Source organism: Triticum dicoccoides, chromosome 4B (assembly GCF_002162155.2).
Source record: "Triticum dicoccoides isolate Atlit2015 ecotype Zavitan chromosome 4B, WEW_v2.0, whole genome shotgun sequence".
NCBI classification, from domain to species: domain Eukaryota; kingdom Viridiplantae; phylum Streptophyta; class Magnoliopsida; order Poales; family Poaceae; genus Triticum; species Triticum dicoccoides.
Genome location: NC_041387.1, coordinates 656,147,651 through 656,160,997, shown reverse-complemented (window position 1 = coordinate 656,160,997; position 13,347 = coordinate 656,147,651). Strand labels below are relative to the sequence as shown.

Sequence of the window (13,347 nt, the reverse complement as noted above, 5' to 3'; positions counted from 1 at the left end):
GCGGTGTAAAACATAGCGAATAGCTCAAGGATCATCATATCTATCCCTGACATGTTATAGTTCATCACGAAGCTCTAGTAGCTTGGTGGCAGTGACTTTGGAGAAACGTCACTATTTCATCTGGAGGATTAACTCCCACTCGATTCAAATGATTGTTGTACCCAGACAATCTGAGTACAAGCTCAACGATTGAGCTTTTCTCCCTTAGTTTGTAGGCTAAGAAACTCGTCAGAGGTCTCATACCTCTTGACGTGGGCACTAGACTGAAATCCCAATTTCAGCCCTTGGAACATCCACTATGTTCCACGACGTTTCAAAAATCATCTTCGGCGCCTCAATTCTAAACCGTTTAACATTACTGAACTATCACGTAGTCATCACAACGTGTATGCCAGATGTTCGCAACATCCACATACGACGTTCGAGGTTCAGCACACCGAGCGGTGCATTAAGGACATAAGCCTTCTGTGCAGCAATGAGGACAATCCTCAGTTTACGGACCCAGTCCGCATAATTGCTACTATCAACTTTCAACTAAATTTTCCAAGGAACATACCTTAAACAGTAGAACTAAAGCGTAAGCTACGACATAATTTGCAAAGAACTTTTGACTATGTTCAGGATAATTAAGTTCATCTAATCAAATTATTTAATGAACTCCAACTTAGATAGACATCCCTCTAGTCATCTAAGTGATACATGATCCGAGTCAACTAGGCCGTGTCCGATCATCACGTGAGACGGACTAGTCATCATCGGTGAACATCTTCATGTTGATCGTATCTACTATAAGACTCATGTTCGACCTTTCGGTCTCTCGTGTTCCGAGGCCATGTCTGTACATTCTAGGCTCGTCAAGTCAACCTAAGTGTTTTGCATGTGTAAATCTGGCTTACACCCGTTGTATGCGAATGTTAGAATCTATCACACCTGATCATCACGTGGTGCTTCAAAACAACGAACTTTCGCAATGGTGCACAGTTAGGGGGAACACTTGCTTGAAATTTTAGTGAGGGATCATCTTATTTATGCTACCATCGTTCTAAGCAAATAAGATGTAACCATGACAAATATCACATGCAAATCATAAAGTGACATGATATGACCATCATCATCTTACGCCTTTGATCTCCATCTTTGAGGCGCGACATGATCACCTTCGTCACCGGCATGACACCATGATCTCCATCATCATGATCTCCATCATCGTGTCTCCATGAAGTTGTCTCGCCGACTATTACTTCTACTACTATGGATAACGGTTAGCAATAAAGTAAAGTAATTACATGGCGTTGTTTAATGAAACGCAGGTCATACAATAAATTAAGACAACTCCTATGGCTCCTGCCGGTTGTCATACTCATCGACATGCAAGTCGTGATTCCCATTACAAGAACATGATCAATCTCATGCATCACATATCATTCATCACATTCTTTTGGCCATATAACATCACATAGCATACCCTGCAAAAACAAGTTAGATGTCCTCTAATTGTTGTTGCAAGTTTTTACGTGGTTGCTATAGGTTTCTAGCAAGAACATTTCTTACCTACGCAAAAGCCACAACGTGATATGCCAATTGCTATTTACCCTTCATAAGGACCCTTTTCATCGAATCTGATCCGACTGAAGTGGGAGAGACTGGCACCCGCTAGCCACCTTTATGCAATGAGTGCATGTGAGTCGGTGGAACCTGTCTCACGTAAGTGTACGTGTAAGGTCGGTCCGGGCCGCTTCATCCCACAATACCGTCGAAACAAGATAGGACTAGTAAAGGTAAGCATATTGAACAAAATCAACTCCCACAATAACTTGTGTTCTACTCGTGCATAGAATCTACGCAATAGACCTAGCTCTGATACCACTGTTGGGGAACGTAGCAGAAATTCAAAATTTTCTACGCACCACCAAGATCAATCTATGGAGATTCTAGAAAAAAGAGAGAGAGAGGGAGTGCATCTTCATACCCTTGAAGATCGCTAAGCGGGAGCGTTACAAGAACGCGGTCGATGGAGTCGTACTCGCGCGATTCAAATCACGGAAGATCTGATCTAGTGCTGAACGAACGGCGCCTCCGCGTTCAACACACGTACAGCCCGGGGACGTCTCCTCCTTCTTGATCCAGCAAGGGGAGAGGAGAAGTTGAGGGAGAGCTCTGGCAGCACGACGGCGTGGTGGTGGAGCTTGCAGTTCTCCGGCAGGGCTTCGCCAAGCACTACTGAGGAGGAGGTGGAGTTGGAGAGGGGGAGGGCTGCGCCAGGGGCAAGGGGTGATGCTCCCGTGCGCCTCCCCACTATATATAGGGGTGGAGGGGGCTGGTTTCTTGCCCTCCAAGTCCATTAGGGCGTAGGCAAAGGTGGGAGGAAAGAAATCCCATCATTTCCTTTCCCACCGATTGTTATCCCCCCTTTTTAGGGATCTTGATCTTATCCCTTCGGGATATGATCTTATTCCTTCTAAGGGGGGATCTTGGTGCGCCTTGACCAGGGGTGTGGGGCCTTGCCCCCATTAGCCACGTTCATGTGGGCCCTCCATGCAGGTGGGCCCCACTCCGGAACCTTATAGAACCTTCCTGGTACAATACCGAAAAATTCCGAACATTTTCCGGTGGCCAAAATAGGACTTCCCATATATAAATCTTTACCTTCGGACCATTACGGAACTCCCCGTGATGTCCGGGGTCTCATCTCGGACTCCGAACAACATTCGGTAACTGCACACTAATTCCCATAACAACTCTAGCGTCACCGAACCTTAAGTGTGTAGACCCTACGGGTTCGGGAATCATGCAGACATGACCGAGACAGCTCTCTGGCCAATAACCAACAGCGGGATCTGGATACCCATGTTGGCTCCAACATGTTCCACGATGATCTCATCGGATGAACCACGATGTCAAGGATTCAAGCAATCCCGTATACAATTCCCTTTGTCAATCGGTACGTTACTTCCCCGAGATTCGATCGTTGGTATCCCAATACCTCGTTCAATCTCGTTACTGGCAAGTCACTTTACTCGTTCCGTAATGCATGATCCCGTGACTAACTACTTAGTCACATTGAGCTCATTATGATGATGCATTACCGAGTGGGCCCAGAGATACCTCTCCGTCACACGGAGTGACAAATCCCAGTCTCGATGTGTGCCAACCCAACAGACACTTTCGGAGATACCCGTAGTGCACCTTTATAGCCACCCAGTTACGTTGTGACGTTTGGCACACCCAAAGCATTCCTACGGTATTCGGGAGTTGCACAATCTCATGGTCTAAGGAAATGATACTTGACATTAGAAAAGCTTTTAGCAAACGAACTACACGATCTTGTGCTATGTTTAGGATTGGGTCTTGTCCATCACATCATTCTCCTAATGATGTGATCCCGTTATCAATGACATCTAGTGTCCATGGTCAGGAAACCATAACCATCTATTGATCAATGAGCTAGTCAACTAGAGGCTCACTAGGGACATGTTGTGGTCTGTGTATTCACACATGTATTATGGTTTCCAGTTAATACAATTATAGTATGAACAATAGACAATTATCATGAACAAGGAAATACAATAATAACCATTTTATTATTGCCTCTAGGACATATTTCCAACAAAAATGTGGCGCTAACTTTCCTTTAACTCCAAAGCGCTTAACTCCTCGATGTGGCGATACACGAAGGTAAACTCTGTCTCCGACTTCGTAAACTGTCTCCTTGCATTTTGAATCTGCGTAGCTCTTCTGTCTGGACTGGGCTACCTTGAGCCTATCGTGAATCAACTTCACCTTCTGTTCACACTCTTTAATCAAATCCGGTCCAAATAACTGGCGGTCTCCAACTTCATCCCACGATAATGGGGTCCTGCACCTCCTTTCGTACAAGGCTTCGAAAGGGGCCATCTTCAAACTAGATTGATAACTGTTGTTGTAAGAAAACTCTGCATATGGCAAATTTTCATCCCAACTAGATCCATAATCTAGCGCACATGCTCTCAGCATATCCTCCAAAATCTGGTTGACTCTCTCGGTCTATCCATCTGTCTGCGGGTGAAGAGCTGTACTGAACTCTAGCCTGGTACCCAAAGTTTTGTGCAACTGATTCCAGAACTTTGAGGTAAACTGGGTTCCTCTATCTGATACAATGCTCCTCGGAACTCCATGCAGACATACAATCCTGGTCATGTATATCTTTGCCAACTTAGCACTGGTGTAAGTGGTCTTCACTGGTATGAAATGAGCTACCTTCGTCAAATGATCGACTACAACCCAAATCGAGTCATGGCCTGAACAAGTCCTTGGCAATCCCGTAATAAAATTCATGCCTAGCTTATCCCACTTCCATTCCGGTATTGGCAATGGTTGTAACAATCATGTTGGCTTCTGATGCTCTGCTTTTACTCTCTGACATACATCGCAAACTGCTACATACTATCCTTCTTCATTCTGGTCCACCAGAAAGTATCCTTCAAATCCAAATACATCTTGGTATTTCCTGGGTGAATCGAATAGGGTGAATTGTGGGCCTCTTGCAAAATCACTTTCCTGATCTCTCGGTCACTAGGCACATAAACACGGTCTTCAAACCATAAGGTATCGTGCTCATCCACTACAAGAAATATGTCAACTTGTGACCACCACTATTGGTCACTGAAAGGTCATGGTTTTTCATTTGCGGCCTTTTTGTGACCAAAAACAGAAGGTCAAAAGCTGGCAGTCGTAAACTGACTATAGCGACCTTTCTTCTGGAATGGTCGTGGACGTTTATGACCAAAATATGTCCACTGTGGTGTTTTGGTCACTAGCAACCTCCCCAGGCCACGTAGGCATCCAGCGTGGCAAGCTGATGTGGCACAAGATTCAACCCGGTCCAATTCGGTTTTCTACATGGGCCTAGCCCAGCAATCCAGCCTATTCGTGTTTTTTTCTCATATTAATTTTGATTAGGTAGGTGGGCCAAGCCCAACATTTCAGCCTCGTTATTTTTGGGCCTAGGCCTTTTTATTTTCTTGGCCTTCACCTTTTCACAATTGATTTTAAGTGATTTTTGTTCATTTTTTCTGAATTGTTTGATTTGTGGCCTTTTTAGGGCCCAAATAGTATTTGCTTCATTTCTGATGTATCAGCAATTAAGGATCACCTCAAAAAACAATAAATGATCAATATTTCCAATACTTCAACCACACAAATTTTCACACATGACGTCCAAAATGAGTATATTATATATATTACAACCATGCGGTAGTCCACATCATCCAGGAATTTAGGACACCCAGGAAGTGCAAACATCCAGGGACATCTATGAAGTAAACAAACACCCAGGAACACCCAGGAACATCTATGAAGTAAACACCCAGGAACATAAAACTAGCTACAAAGATGAAGTGTTCCCTTCTTCAAACTTCTTCAACCCAGAGCTCCTGTAGAAGAGAGGAAATTATCATTATCATGGTTGTCAATGAAAGCAATATCTTCCAACAAAGAACAACTAGGAAAAGAATAGTGAACAGAATAATAAACAGATACACAAGCATGAGGGCATGGATAACAGTAGCAACACTAACGTAAGCAGCAAATTGAATACCAATCATTAGTATACTGTTGCTAAGGCATTAGTATAGTGAACAGAAAAATAAATAGATCTTGAAGCATTAGTATACTGCTACTGAGGCCAGAACCAAACAAATGCAATGGCAACACTATCGTAAGCAGCAAAGCAGCAAAGCAGATCTGCCCACTATCCGCCTAAGCAAACACAGAAGTACCATGCTTGAGATACATGTATGCACCAAGAAAAACAGGCAATGTGAACAATAACTAGGTAGTATCTAGGTAGTAACTAGGGAGTAAAAAGAACATAAATAATACAACAATCTCTGAACACCTAGGTAGTAACTAGAATGGTTGCTTGTTGTTCATGAGTGTCAACCATCAGCATGCGTGTACATCAAAAAGAAAACAATAGGATTCATCTTGCCCATATACAACAATCAGCAAACATGTAACATCATTACATTACCGCAAAAGAAAAGTCCAGAATTACCAAAAGGTTGCATTCTAACAAAATTGACAACAAATTCCATGTACATAAATAGTATGACTAACACTAACCAGTATGTGCTAATGGAGTGACAAAACATTTCTCACTAGCTGGGAGTTATTGGTATATAGTGTTCTGACATGTGCAACTCTAACTAAACTAATCATAGAAGTGGAAAGACCTACAAGAACAAGTTCAATCAGAATCCAGGCATGTAAAATTTTAAGCGCCATCATAACAGATCTACAAAAACAAACCATGATCATCATGCATCAGGATTTACGGTTCTAGCAAAACAACAAAGAGATAAGAGAAGAGATAAATGCTGGGAGTACATCAAAAATCCTAGAAATTCACATCTCCTAAGGAGCAGAAGCAGGGCTAAGAGAGCATGCATGCATGCCTAGATCCTGAATCCTTACTTCTTGCAACTTCGACCTAGAGCTCACATTGAAACATGAATGAAGGCAATCATCTGCATGTTGTAAAACAAAATGGTTATGAACTCAGCAGTACATACCAAAACACCACATTAAACCTGTACATCAGTACATACCAAAATACAACATTAACTTGTTCAGGAGTGCATACCAAAATACTACAGTAAACTTGTACATCAATACTACCGATTCGCCAATGACCACGATGTCGATGCAAATCTGTCCCTTGCCCATGGCTGAAACCGCAAGATCAAAGTAAACAAGTGTTAGAAGACAAGAAACATAGAACTAAGGGTAGTTGTCAAGCTTAACATATCAAATAAACTTATAGATACAAACTCGACGGGTTAAATCAGATAATGAGAAATTCAAGCAAATCAAGCTGCAGGCACTAGTTAGATGCAATAAACTGTGCGTAGAACGGAAAGATGGTATGGCTGGATACATATAACAGAGAATGCAAACGCAAATGCTTTTAATTCTGCTCACGACCCACAGATCCTAGAACCAAACAGAAGTAAAACAGAAATCTGACTAACAATAAATCCAAAAGCTTGCAGATGAGCATGAGCAACAGAAACTATAGATATCCTACATGTCAAGGCTACCGGCATGAGCAACTCCTTTAAATTACAGCCAAAAACAACTTGCATCAGCGCATAATTACATGATGTGGTCACACATCTCATACGGCATTATTTGTGCAGGGAAAAGGACAATGCATGCTGCATTATTTGAGTTTGTCAACTGAAAATAGTAGTATTTCTAAAATGCATATATGCTCAATCCCCTTGCAGGCTACAGTTACAGAATATGCTCAGAGATGAGAACGCCAGAACCGTTTTACATGTATCAGGCCCGAGGTTGCTCGCATTTGCATATGACTTAGTCTAACATATACTAGGTGTTAAAAGTTAGAAAAAATGTAAACATAAACAACAATCATGATAAATTTAGCAATCCTGCCTGAAGTTCATACTACAGTTATCGCCCATCAACAACATGACTGGAGAATTATTTTGTCGAGAGCTTGATCATTGATCAGCATTTCAACCGGATCAGTTCTCTGGTAGGTTTCAATAGTACTTTTCATTTCTGTTTGTTTTTAGTACAGAATGCAGTGTAAGAACGAAGGATGGAGCCAGCAGAAACGTTGAACCCACAAGCACAACCAGCAGATATGTTTGAGTAGTACTTCTCACTTCTGCTTATTTTTAGTAGTTTTATGATTTCTCTAAGACTGTTCTTGTGATTCATGTTCAGAATTACAGAGACTGGAACACCCAGGTCAAGTGTGAGCGAATGTGCTAGCTCTAACTCTAGATCATGTCAACACGAGATCAAGATTCAGTGGATGAAGCAACAGCCACTAAAGAGAAACAAAAGGGATCAGGAAAAATAAACCTCAGTTGTAGCTTCTTGAGCGGTCACAATCCAGTTCACAAGCTGATCAATTGATGCTCACTCACCTGAAAAGAAATTAAACATATGTTGAGCATACATTATTAATATAGAGACAACAGAACATACATAAGTTGGGGGACATAACAGAACAGAATCCTACATAATCCTAGTTGAGAAACTCACTGGACAATCAACAAAAGCAGTAGAAACAAAAAGCATGCATCCACCCTAAGCAGTCTCGGACAATCAACAAGCATGCATCCACCCTAAGCAGCAGAGCAAAACATGCATCAACACAATTGAGAGATTCCCAGCAACATGAATCTGCCTGCTAACACCAACAGGGACTCTTTATCCGTCCGGAGGTGCCGAAAGTAGTTTGTTCAAGATAAGACACCTACATCCCAAGATAGCTTCACCATTCATTCTTCAAACAAAAAGTGTCTGCCTATCTGACAAAACTGTTTCCCTATAACTATAACTACAGCCGTAGCTAACATAACTGTTTCTATTGAACTTCAATCATAGCCGTAACTAACTGAACTAGAATATTTGTTTACAAGCGTAAATAATCTAGACCAGTAGGAGGTGAGTGAGCAGAGCAAGCAACTAACCAGGGTCGGCGAGCCTGGCACCGGCCTCCAAGCAGGCCCTCAGCACGGGACGCAAGCAAAGGTCGTTCGCGTGGCACTGGAGCTCCACCACATCCTCTCGGGTGTAGGATCTCGGAGCCAGCATGGGCACCACCAGCACCTTCAGATTTGGCGAACAAAATGGGAAATCAAGGCACTAGTTTGCGCGGGGAACCCTAACCAACCGAAAGCAGAGCAGTAAAGCCGCGGTTACCTCATCGATGACGCCCCCATCTCCGTCCAGCGCGACCCCGTACTCCACGAAGTGGCTTCGGGGCCTCCAGGGCGCCGGCTCCTTCCTGGCCAGCCGGAACACGCGGGCGACGACGGTGACGGCGTCGGCGCCGGACAGGCGGACGATGCCGACGGCCGCGGGGCCCCCGCCGAGGGCGGTGACGATGGCGGCGATCGTCCCCGGATATCCGCCGCCCCCATAGCTCGGCGGCGCGAGGCGCGAGCTGGGAGGCGGAGGCGAGTGCTCGTCGCCCGGCAGGATGAGGGAGCTGTAGGAGGCGAGGGCTTTGGCGCATCAACACGCGGTGGGGATTGAGGGAGAGGGACGGCATCTGCGGGACGCGATGGGAATCGCTGCGGGACACATCGAGGAAGGAGGAGGGGGCGGTCAGGGGCGGGACGCGCCGCTGCAGGACGGGGAGGAGGTGGCAGCAGCGAGGAGATGAGGGAGGGGGTGGATGAGCTACCGGGTTCGGGATGAGTACCGGGGACGCGAGAGGCGGATTTGGCCGGAGGGGAGGGAAGAGCGGAGGCAGGGGAGCTCGGATCTGGGATGCGTGCCGGCGAGGCCCGCTGGAACACGCCGGAACAAGAGGCGTAGGTGGCGGCAGCAAGGGTTTCGGGGGAGGGATTGTGGGTGCGTGACGGAGCGAGGGGCAGAGAAAGAAAGGAGGCACAGAAAGAAAGAAGGCGGGGGGTGGATGGAAAACGTCCACGAGTAGAGCTAGGGTTTCGGCTTAGGTGGGCTTGGGGTTGGTGTGGTGGGCCGAGGACTGCCGTCGGATCCACGAGCATCCGACGGTGTTCCATGCACGATCCGCGTGAGACGTCCACAGACCAATCAGAATGCAGTACCATGTTATGACCATTTAAATTGGTCGTAGTTGACTAAAAATAGCGTGTTAAAATCATATCAGCTACTTTATGACCTGAGAAAATTCAAAAAAAATGAAAAACCTTCTCATTGTGTCACCAAATGTGAATAAATTTTCAGGAAAAGTAACAAACATGAAATAAGATAAATATCTTTAAAAATATGTCATGAGAAATGATTTTTTTGGCAAAAAAAAACATTTTTCATTTTCCGAGTGCCCAAAATCACTTTTTTTGTGAAGGACCTACCATATATTTGTTGCAAAATTGTACCAAATCAATTTTTTAAAATATTAGGACATATTTAATGCATAATTGACCAAATGATTTGGTGTCAAAAAATTTGATCCACCTCTCATGAAAAAGACAAATTTCCGCTCATTCAGCAGGAGACGGGTCAAATTTGAACTGCAGCGTCCTCATTGTTTGTTATTATTTTTTCCAAAAATCATTTCTAGGGACAAAAGTATCTATTTAATCAGAGAAACATCAAAAGTTTTCCAAGATTCAACCACTAGCTAGGAACGGTCAAGCCCGCTATTTTGAACGCATTTTGAAACGGGCATAAAAAATTCAAAAAAAACAAAAATTGGAAAACCTTCGTATTGTGTCATTATATGTGACCAAGTTATCAGGAAAAATAATAAACTTGTAATACGGCAATTCTTTTAAAAAAACTGTTCTCAGAAACGAGCTATCATGTGTGGAGATCAATTGCTTTCAAGCCAAATGATCAATCTTATGTTCACATTCATGGCATAGTTTATTCAAATGATCTCATATTGTGCACAAGGGTGCATATTGGAATGGCAAACAATGTTGCCTGAGGAAGTTTTCATTTTCTTTGCAAAAAAACCATTTTCCATTTTTCGAGTGCCTAAAAGGAGGTTTTTTTGTGAAGGACCTCCCAAATAATTGTTGCAAAATTGGACCAAATCATTTTTCTAAAATACTAGGCCATATTTAATGCACAATTTACCAAATGGTTGGGTGTAAAAAGTTTTGATCCACCTCTGGTGAAAAAGACAAATTTCCGCCGATTTAGCACGAAACGGGTCAAATTTGAACTGCGGCTGCCTCGTAGTTTGCTCTTTATTTTTTCCAAAAATCATTTCTAGGTACATAAGTATCTATTTAATCAGGGAAACACCAAAAAAATCCAAGATTCAACCACTAGCTAGGAACGGTAATTCCCGTCGTTTTGACCGCATTTTGAAACGGGCATAAAAAATTCAAAAAAAAAATCAAAAAATTGGAAAACCTTCGCATTGTGCCATTATATGTGACCAAGTCACGAGGAAAAATAATAAACTTGTAATACGGAAATTCTTTTAAAAAAGTGTTCTCAGAAACGAGCTATCATGTGTGAAGATTCATGGGTTTCAACCCAAATGATCAATCTTATGGCCACATTCATGGCATAGTTTGTTCAAATGATATCATATTGTGCACAATGGTGCATATTGGAATGGCAAACAATATTGCCTAAGGAAGTTTTCATTTTCTTTGGACGAAAAAACCATTTTCCATTTTCCAAGTGCCCAAAAGGAGGTTTTTTTGTGAAGGACCTCCCAAATATTTGTTGCAAAATTGGACCAAAACATTTTTCTAAAATACTAGGCCATATTTAATGCACAATTGACAAAATGGTTGGGTGTCAAAAGTTTTGGTCCACCTCTGGTGAAAAAGACAAATTCCCGCCGGTTCAGTTGGAAGCGGGTCAAATTTGAACTGAAGCTGCCTCATAGTTTGCTATTTATTTTTTCCAAAAATCATTTCTAGGTACATAAGTATCTATTTAATCAGATAAACACCAAAAAATTCCAAGATTCAACCACTAGATAGGAATGGTCATTCCCTCCGTTTTGACCGCATTTTGAAACGGGCATAAAAAATTCAAAAAAATCAAAAAATTGGAAAACCTTCGCATTGTGTCATTATATGTGTCCAAGTTTCCAGGAAAAATAATAAACTTGTAATACGGTAATTATTTTAAAAAAGTGTTCTCCGAAATGAGCTATCAAGCGTGAAGATTTATGGCTTTCAAGCCAAATGATCAATCTTATGGCCACATTCATGGCATAGTTTGTTCAAATGATCTCATATTGTGCACAAGGGTGCATATTGGAATGGCAAACAATGTTGCCTAAGGAAGTTTTCATTTTCTTTGGACGAAAAATTCATTTTCCATTTTCCGAGTGCCTGAAATGAGTTTTTTTTTAAGGACCTATCATATATTTGTTGCAAAATTGGACCTAATCAATTTTATAAAATACTAGGCCATATTTAAGGCACAATTGACAAAATGGTTGGGTGTCAAAAGTTTTGATCCACCTTTGGTGAAAAAGGCAAATTCTCGTCGATTCAGTTGGAAGCGGGTCAAATTTGAACTGAAGCTGCCTCATAGTTTGCTATTTATTTTTTCCAAAAATCATTTCTAGGTAAATAAATATCTACTTAATCATAAATACATGGTTTAATGGCGAGACATTGAGGTTTGGACGGTGGCTGAGGGCCCCAACTCTAGAGCGCATAAGCTCGCATGCCTGCCGCGTGGTCACCGCGTGACTGTGGCGTTGCCATGCGTTCTGGGCGGCCTAGGCATGTCTAGTGGGTTGTTCACTCCCCAGGTAGATGCTAGGAAGAAAATTATAACATAAGATTCTCACGAGGAGACCGATCGATGCTCAAACATGAATAAGCAGCCAAGTGTTTGATTTGCGGTACGGGAAATGCACATGGCTAATGGGCATGAGTTTTGGCTGAGGATGATCAGTTACTAAGAAGACCGTCTTCACAAATTTTCACCTCAAAAGGAGGATCCTAGGTGGTACTTGTTTTACAAAGTACCACACTGGACATAAATACGAATGATGAAGCTGGGCTCAAAATAAGGAATGCATTGAGCTGGCATTTGGTGGAGGATGGTTATTTGGGCATAAGAAAGCACTGTAGAAAATGGATACCATTTGGACATGCCAAAGTGGTACTTCCTTCACAAAGTGTTGCTCTGAAGAAAATAGGAAAATGAATATTTTCGCATTATTTTTGAACTAGTCAAGGAATGTTTTTGACATATTTGATGAAGATATGATCCAAAACATTTATGAGAATTTTTTGGGAATTTTTGGAATAACAGAAATATAGGTTGCTTCACAACCTAGGGCAAAAACTGTCACATGGACATGACACATAGGCAAAACTGATGAGATGGCACCTAGTCATCACAACCCACCACAATCTACAAGGCTATGACCATCTATATTGGTTATTAACAACTAGAAATAAGGCAGCATACTAGCACTGTTTGCTTTGTGACCATTTCGTGTAAGGAAATTACGACCTTTCTGACCAAAATGGTCGCAATGGTTTAGGGTTTGGAGCCCCCCGAACAGCTTTTGACCAATTGGTCTGAAATGCTCATAGATCTATGACCAATTCTTCCAGGGTCACTGACAGAAGGTAACTAGTTGACATATTTCTTGTAGTGATCCTCACGAAATCCTTTAGCTTTTCCTTTGTTCATCTTCTCCTTTATAGAGGCAATCTCCTTATCAGTCTTTTGAGCTTCCCTGATCTTATCCATCAAAGTAGACTGAATCTCTAATGCTGCTACATAGCCTCTTGGAACTATCTCCAAGCATAGCTCACGAATATCTTTGGCTAACTCCTTTGGTAGCTCTCCAGTCATTAGTGTGTTGACATGGCTCTTACGGCTCAACGCATCGGCTAC

General features: G+C 42.5%; 1 long non-coding RNA gene across 1 annotated transcript; it reads right to left on the bottom strand.

The window, feature by feature from the left end:
- Nucleotides 1-5,163: 5,163 nt before the first annotated feature.
- LOC119292093 lies at nt 5,164-9,405 on the bottom strand. The gene is made up of 6 exons (XR_005142853.1): nt 8,722-9,405; nt 8,490-8,628; nt 7,876-7,940; nt 6,623-6,707; nt 6,454-6,506; nt 5,164-5,411 (listed from the first exon to the last, which is right to left on the bottom strand). It is a non-coding gene; the product is annotated as an uncharacterized LOC119292093 (long non-coding RNA).
- Nucleotides 9,406-13,347: the final 3,942 nt, after the last annotated feature.